At 40.0% G+C, this 8,616-nt stretch overlaps 1 long non-coding RNA gene across 1 annotated transcript; it reads right to left on the bottom strand.

Annotated features, from left to right (window-relative positions):
• Nucleotides 1-998: 998 nt before the first annotated feature.
• LOC132401618 (uncharacterized) lies at nt 999-3,874 on the bottom strand. Its single transcript, XR_009514635.1, has 3 exons — nt 2,517-3,874; nt 2,101-2,276; nt 999-1,685 (listed from the first exon to the last, which is right to left on the bottom strand). It is a non-coding gene; the product is annotated as an uncharacterized LOC132401618 (long non-coding RNA).
• Between the last annotated feature and the right edge of the window lie 4,742 nt (nt 3,875-8,616).

Below are 8,616 nucleotides of genomic sequence, written 5' to 3'. Positions count from 1 at the left end.
CTGTAAGATAATAAGAGCAGTGAAAAATGTACTGCAGTTTTCCTGTGCAGAGAGCTGCCTGCAACTGTAAGCTGTGGACTGGTACATTCCAAGATCCAGGACAATATGCTGAGGACAGTGCTGAAATTTGGTGGGGGTGATCCAAAGTCTTTATGGGGGAAGGCCACAGGTTGAGGCCTAACTGTAATGTAACTGAAGGCTGAAGCTCCTTGGACTGTTTGCAAGGGAATGGAATAGGAGTAACATGGCATGCTGATGTAAAATTAACCTTGAAATTGGAATAGGGAACCCTGTAGTACCAAGTTCCACAGAGAATGCGTATAATACTATGTCTAAATGATATCTGACTGCATTCTATTACAGATGTGAAATTTCATGGATGCAGTACATATTTAGAGTTAAAAAAAATCTGGCAAATGGATTATAAAGAACTGAAAATTTTCAACAATCTACTTTTAATTTAAAAGAAAATCAAACTCAAACTCAGTTGGTGCCTTAGTACACTGAAGTTGAGAATTCAAAGAGAATATTTCTGCATCTTGGCTCAGAGTTCATTCTCACTCTTTAACAGTTATTTTCTGAAATACAGTGTGGAGTTGGCCCTTCTGGCTCTCCAAGCCATGCTACCCAGAAACCCCAATAACCAGTACATCTTGGGACTGGGTGGGGAAACCGGAGCACACGGAGGAAACCCACGCAGTCACGGTGAGAATGTACAGACTCCTTACTGACAGCAGCAGGACAAACTAATGGCTTCTCTTTTAACACCCAGATTTTTTTTCTCCTCTGAATTCTCAAAATTTTTTTCAAAACTATTATTCCAAAAAGTCTGAAATCAGCTTTGCGCAATTGTTCATGCCCACTTCAGCAGTCCAGGTCTGGAAATGTTATTAATGCATCAAAGTAAACTGGGAGCCATCAACTATCTATATTCGTCAGGAGAAAAATCTAGAAACCACATTCAAACTTCTGTGAAATGCAGAGTCCTTCAAGCCAGTTTTAATAACAGATTAAACATCATAAAAGGCTCCAAGAAATGCAATGTTCTCTTGAAATTGTTGATTCCTTTGCTTGGGACCATTTTGCACTTGGAGATGTCTGCTGTTGAAATAGAAAAATTGAACAGATGTTTTAAAGGTTTGGGTAGAATGATCTGCAAACAAAAAGTGGCACAACTTTGTGAATGGAGCGAACTTGAACGGTAAATGGGAATTGAGTGGAATTTGGAGCACTTGTCCCACATGTTAAAAGATGATATTGCTGAAATACCTCAGAATCCATGAAGCTTGGAGCATCTTAAGGACGTGTACTAAATGCAAATTCTCATTTGACTAATTAAGCCAACTTGTGTTTTATTATAAATAAATCAGAGAACGTCAATGGTTATCTCTGTAAATACACAGCGGAGGAGCAACTCAACTGCAGGTTGGGAGACAGCTGAGGAGTATCACTGCACTTTGATCCGGGCTTAGCTCTAAATAAATGCCACTTTTGGTGATGGAATGACACCCACTTCCACTCGTCAGCTGGAGGGGACAGGAAAACAAACAGCTCAGTGGAATGGTCTGCTGGAGCGAGGGGTTTCAAACACACTTGCTCCATTCCGGGCATCGTCTTCCAGTTCTGTAGCAGCCTTCTGAACTCTCCTAAACAGGTGCAGCAACCCTGCTGAGCAACAGCTGCATCTGTAATGTACAAAATTAGGTTTTAAACAAGATTTAAAAGGTTATTTAAATACTTCATAATGACATGATTAAATTTACCCAAGATATTAGTACCTTCATTAACACTTTAACTCCCAGATCTTGAACTTAACACGATCACGGACTATATTATTTTTCCTTCTCTCAACCTTGCAGTAGTGTCATTATCACGCACACAAGAGACTGTGCGGATGCTGGAAATTAGTGGCATTGCTTTTACTTTGCACTTGCACATATAATTTATGCAAATTTAATTTTGTTAACTTATGTTTGTTCTCGTTTTGCAATGTACCGTGCTGCAGCTGCACATATTCATGGCATGGATACCTTGTGGAAACTTGCCTATGACAACAATAAACTTGAACTTCAAGATCTCAGCCCGCTCTCATATACTTACATTGCTCATTATCTCAAAGCAGTTGCCCAGAGCTTTCATCACATTTATACATTCCCAGCCTTTTGACAGGTTTGACGGTCTCTGCTCTTTGCAGCCAGAGCAAGCACAATTTAGCACCGACAAGAATCAAGTTCAAACAGAAGGGGCATCTTCTTTCAGAGTTCATTCTATATTTTCTAAAGAAAAGCATGGAAACTTAATTCTCAAAAACATTACACCCCTCCCCCCAATAAATACTGACATTTAAAACCACATCAACAATTGTTATTTTGTTTTATGAGATCATTACAAACAAAAAACCACCATTGAAAACTGGTGAACACAAGAGGTCGTTCCTGCATTTTTTACTGGTGGTCAGAAACATTTCTTTTAAAAATAATCTGAAAGCCAGTTATTGCTGTTTATATTTCTGGTACCTTGAGAAATCCTTCTGTGGCATCTAACAACCTCACATCTTCAGCCTCCATTCCTAATACGAATGGTTCTGGATATTAAAGGAATCAAGTGTTACAAGACCATAAGACATAGGAACAGAATTAAGCCATTCAGCTCATTGAGTACACTTCACCATTCCATCGTGGCTGATCCCAGATTCCATTCGACCACATACACCTGTGCTCTCACCATAACCCTAGGTGCCCCCACCAATCAGGAATCTCTCGACCTGCTTTAAATATACCTACAGATTTGGCCTCCACTGCAGTCTGTGGCAGAACATTCCACAGAGGTCCCTCTGCACCTCTGATGTTTGAATTTTCTCCCCATTTAGATAATAGTCTGCACTATTGTTCGTTAACAAAATGCATTATCATACATTTCCCAACACTGTACTCCATATACCACTCTATATGTAATTAGTCCAGGGAAGTGAGACTAAGGTAAAATATCAATCATGATTTTACTGAATCACAGAGCAGAGGAAAACGATTCATTGGACACGGCCTTGTACTCAATGCCAGTAAGACCAAAGAGCTGACTGTGGGCTTCAGGAAGAGCAAGGTGAGGGAACACAAACCAATCCTCACAGAGGGATCAGAAGTGTAGAGAGAGAACAATTTCAGGTTCCTAGGTGTCTATCCCCGAGGACTTAACCTGATAATGCAGCTATAAAGAAGGCAAGACAACAGCTAAATTTCATTTGGAGTTTGAGGAAATTTGTTTTGCCACCTAAAACACTCAAAAACTTCTATAGATGTACCGTGGAGAGCATTCTGACAGGCTGCATCACCGTCTGGTATGGGGGGCGGGGGCTAGTACACAAGATTGAACCAAGCTGCAGCAAGTTGTAAAATGAGTCACCCCTTCATGGATACTAGTCTCCAACGGATCCAATACATCTTCAAGGAAGGCAGCATCCATCACTAAGGACGCCCGCCACCCAGGACATGTCCTCTTTTTCATTGTTACCATTGGGAAGGAGGTATACACACACTGAATCAGGAACAGTTTCTTCCCCTCTGCCATCCAATTTCCAAAAGGACATTGAACCCATGAACTTTACCTGCATTACTTATATTTTATCTTTAACTGAGTCAAGAAAGACACAAGAAGGCGTCTGCTCTTGCCCCAACAGGCGGTGCTCCTTGCCCCATCTGCGACCGTATCTGCGCTTTGGACTTCGGCCTCAGAAGTCATATGCGTGCCCGCAGACATTGACTACGCAACACATTCATCTTCCTCGGACTTCGAGAGACTACTACTATATATACACACACACACTTACATACTTAACTTAATTCAGTTTTTTGTTCTATATTTATCATCACAAATGCCAGTGATATTAAAACTGGTTCCAACTCTGTTTCTCATTATATGTTCTGTTGTCACTGATTGTGTTCTTAGACACTAGTTTATGTTGCTCAACTCCCTATAAACTGTGGGCACATTGTTTACTGCCAACTATAACTTGCACTGTGTCCTATTGTAACCTGATCCACATACCAAATAAAGTTGTGATTATCTTGTTTACTTGGCAACACTTGATGAGATTGTGCATAATGCCTTCCCCACAGCTGCTGTTCCATGCTTTTTCAAAACATTCCTTAATGACTCATTCTAGTCCACTTTGCTCATCTCAAACTGCCCCATCCTTAAAGTGGGTTGCCATATTCTCAATCCATGTGGATTTCTCTTAAATCTATATCAATTTAGTCCGATAGTGCAGCCCCTCTGTGGTACTTGGCAACACTATTGTGCACATCGAGAACAATGGAGGCAAAATTCTGGATTTCCTTTAGGGAATGAAGATGGACAGCTGGAAAGAGTATTAGCAGGATAATGTTTAAGATTTTGATTCAAATCTGGTGAGATTTAGTATCGCTCATGAAAAGTTCTCTGCTGGGGCAGGGCCAACTTCACTGGGAAAAGTAGACTGAAAAGGAACCAGTTTGACAATAAATCACTCTTGCAGCAATGGGAAGTATTCATGAATGAGATTCATCTGGCCCGGGGTTTTTACCTTCCCATAAAACAGAATTTACCCAAATCTAGAGCCCCAGGTTGAAATAAGACAGAAAGAACATGCTTGCCAGGTAAAAGATTGGTTTAGGACACGAGTAAGCAAAAATTCAGTGGGGCGACGGGCCTGTTGCTGTACGAGTATAAACCCTGTGGAATTGGAAGGAAAGGAAATTAGGAAAGAAAGAAAGAAAGGAGAGCTTAAAAAAACATCAAGTATAATCAAAATTCAAATCCGCTTTTCTTTTGACTACATAAAGAGTAAGAGGGTAAATTTGGATTGAGGCAACCTGTGTGTGGAGACAGTCTCTTAATAGTCGGTGGTGCTCTCCACAAAAGAAGGCTTAATGTTGAAAAATGTGGAGCGAGAAGCATTGCTTAGGTCAGGATAGACATATGGAACGATGAATCACTGATAGGCTTACATCTTTCAAAGTGGATAAATCCAACCTAAATAAAATTTAACATTGTATTAAAAATGGTGAGGGAAGAAATAGCAAGTGCTCTGGCCACCCATCCTCCCTAAATACAGGACTACAAGCAGGAGGAAAAGTTACATAGAAATAGGAATAAAAATTGGTAGTAGACAAGTTATTGGAATCAATTCCAAAGGACAGTTTCAATTGTCACTCAAAGACAGATCAAACAGACAGTGAGTATGTATTGGAGGCTATCCTGATGAAATATAAAATATTGGTCCCATTCACCCATATCTTCCCTTCTAACATCCTGTTGAGAAAAATATGCAGCAGCAAGCTGAGAGGCAAGTTCTTTTAAAAAAAGAATGCATCTTGTATTCACTGGCCGTATTTTAAATGGACTTTTAAGTTTATTCACTGGTGCTTTAGCATTTAAAGTTAACTTGCTGTCAATTTCCCAAACAACAGTGATCTGCTGGTGAGTGGTCCCATCAGATGCCACGACTCCTATTTGATTTAGAGCAGCAAGAGAGATGAGCAGGAGAAAATGAAGAGTATGCAGAGATGCTGGCAAATGACGACAATCATATCACAACTGGAAGGGCCGCAGATGTTGATGGAGACTGAATGATGTTAATGAGAGCAGCAGCTGGCTGGGAAACTCAAGAGGGCTTTCTTTCAAACCCATTTTCAGGGTTGAGGTGTTGCTGGCATTTATTGTCCATCTGTCATTGGCCTTGAGAAAGCAGCAGCTACTCAGTGTAGTAAAAGGGGAACATTGTTTCTGTATGACACGATTATTACAGGGAAGTAAATGATTCATTACCAGGAAATATGCAATCAAGTAAGCATTTTGCAAGCTGCATGTTAAGTTTTTTATAACTCCTTAATCAACCATTGGAGTATCAAACAGAAATTTGGTGTCCAATTGGGTCAACAGTCTCAGATGTTAAGAGGAACTTAAATCTTCACCATTCATATATCTTCCTTGATGATACAACCAGCAGAACAAGTTTACTGATCCACACAATAACCCTACTCCTATTACTTTCGGTCCCCTGTTAATTAGTAAATTGCTGAGAGTTGAGTAACACAAGAGACAATAAAAGTACTCTAAACTAGCTTGAAAATGGCTGTTATGACTACATATACATTAATCAATGAAACAATTGAATAATTGTTGCACATGGGAAAACCATGTTGTATACATGAGAAGCAAGCTCCAAATATTAAATGCTCCAATGTGCAAAATCTGTTAAAACTTGAGGGTAAAACAGGGAGGTAATCAAATAAAAGACACATCAGATTCCTCCAAGTCACTCATATGGGTCATAATATGATTTACAAGCTCAGCTACTGAAAGATATTACCTGGATTGGAGACATGAGACAAACCATGTAAATGGTCATTGCTTCTCAGAGTTAGTTGTAAAACACAGACTATGTGTTTATGGACTATGTCCAGGTCAACCTTTTTGCCTGTCTACATTAACCCCATTTGATAAAATTAGGATCATATATTTTTAAGCATTGCTTATACAAGTATCTGTCTGAATGCTGCAAACAATTTTGGAAGGTGGCTTATAAGTGCCTGATGAAATTACTGTTCTGAACATACACTCGTAGCTTCGATGGAAGTAACATGCAGTCTCTGTATAATTTCTCAGTTGGATTTTCTTCTCTGCCACATCCTTTCTTGAAATTTGAATTCTAATTCATTTTTTAAAACATAACATGCAGCTTGGGAATTACTTAGAATTCTAACTGAAGTTTTGCCTTTAAGATTAAAACACTGAAACCTGAATACAAATTGAAAGCTATAAATTATTACTCTCTTCATACTGTGTCAAATTTTGAAAGGAAGCCAAAGCTACTGATAATTCAATGGGTACTTTTCTACTTGTTCAAAGGGACACACAATGGTAAGCTGTGGAGTCATAACTCACAAAAATGGCTAGTTTTGCCCAACAGGTCTGCGCCAACCTCAAACATTTACTTTGAACTAATCCTACACTAACTCCATTTTCTTCCCACACTTCCCTCTCCTCCAGGTTTTACCATTTATCTACACAGGTGCAATTTAGACTGACCAGTTTACCTACCAACTTGCAGTCTTCGGAATACAAAAGGAAGTTGGAGCATCCAAGCCAGTTTGCAGGAACTGTAAAACTGTGGCTCTAACAGCCGTGCCACCGTGTTCCCCATAGTCAGTGACACACTGGTACATTTCTGGTAAACTCTTCCAATTATACCTCATTGTAACAAATCTCAATTCGCAATAAATGGAATGAAACTTACATCCCATTTTGAAGACTAAATCAAGACTCGCAGTTTTAATACCACTAAAGCCAATTAAGCCTTTCCAATTCATTAGTATTTCTCTCTTTAAATATAAGGCATCAACTTTGCTTGGTATTGTGTACTTTTTTTAAGCTTTGTAGCATCACATTCAGAAATATGTTAGTGTTTCCTGCAGGAATACATCCTACCAAGGCTGTACCTGCGAATGGATACTTCAACCAATTCCAGAACCCTACACACTTGCAGGGAGAAGCTATGTTCCACCTTGGCACCATGCAAGACCCTGGTTCTCTTCAAATAATTCACCATTTTGCAACTTCTGCTTTGCTTTGCCCCCAGCTCTTTCAAGGTTGCATTGCCACCCAAGCTCAACAGCACTTCCTTCATCCCCCACTCTCCCAAAGTAAAATTAGATTCCTACTGGCTTCGTCTCGTCATCTACACCACATGCATCCAGATTAGCATGTATAATTTCTGTTCTGTACTTTTTAAATAAACAATTTACCCATTGCCAGCGTCTCATACCCTGATGCCTTTCCCTTTCTCAGCACCTCCAGTCCTTCATTTCCTGGCTGGTATTAAATGAGCAATACTCAAGATTTAGCAAGTGTTGAGTAGAACAGGGTGTAATACACATGCACTGATATTCCTTGTCTCACTTCATTCTTTTTCATCCTCACTTCTCTTTCTCTCTCGTTTTACAGTTTTGTCTTGGATTACTGCATCTTTACGTTTCTTCAATAATAACCAAGGGTTTGCTGAATTTAGTGAGTTTCTACTCCAAAGGTTGATCTCTAAGGTAAAGTCCCAAAAAAAATCTGTTAACAGAAATAACATAGGGAAAGTGTCTATTCATAATCACAAACACTAGAGATTCTGCAGGTGCTGCAAATCCAGAGCAACACACACAAAATGCTGGAGGAACTCAGCACGTCTTTGAAAATGAATAAACCATTGACATTTTGGGCTGAGACCCTTCTTCAGGACCGGAAAGGAAGGGGGAAGACACTAAAATTAAAAGGTGAAGGGGAGGGGATGGAGGACAGGTTAGAAGGTGATAGGCAATGGGCAATGTAATAGGTTGGAGAAGGAGGAATCTGATAGTAGAGGAGAGTGGACCATGAGTAAAATAAAAGGAGAGGCACCAGGAGGTGGTATAGGGCGGTGAGGAGACGAGATAAGAGGCCAGAGTGGGGAAGGGCGAGGGAAATTCTTCCCGGAAGGAGAAATCAATGTTCATGCCCATCAGATTTGAGGCTACTCAGTCAGAACATATGGTGTTGCTCTTCCAACCTGAGAGTGGTAAAAGCAAGTGCAGAGGCTCATGGGGTGGTAGTCGA

The sequence above is a fragment of the Hypanus sabinus genome, chromosome 11 (assembly GCF_030144855.1).
Source record: "Hypanus sabinus isolate sHypSab1 chromosome 11, sHypSab1.hap1, whole genome shotgun sequence".
NCBI lineage: Eukaryota > Metazoa > Chordata > Chondrichthyes > Myliobatiformes > Dasyatidae > Hypanus > Hypanus sabinus.
Note: the sequence above shows the minus strand (reverse complement) of the source record. Positions and strands in the feature narration are given on the sequence as shown.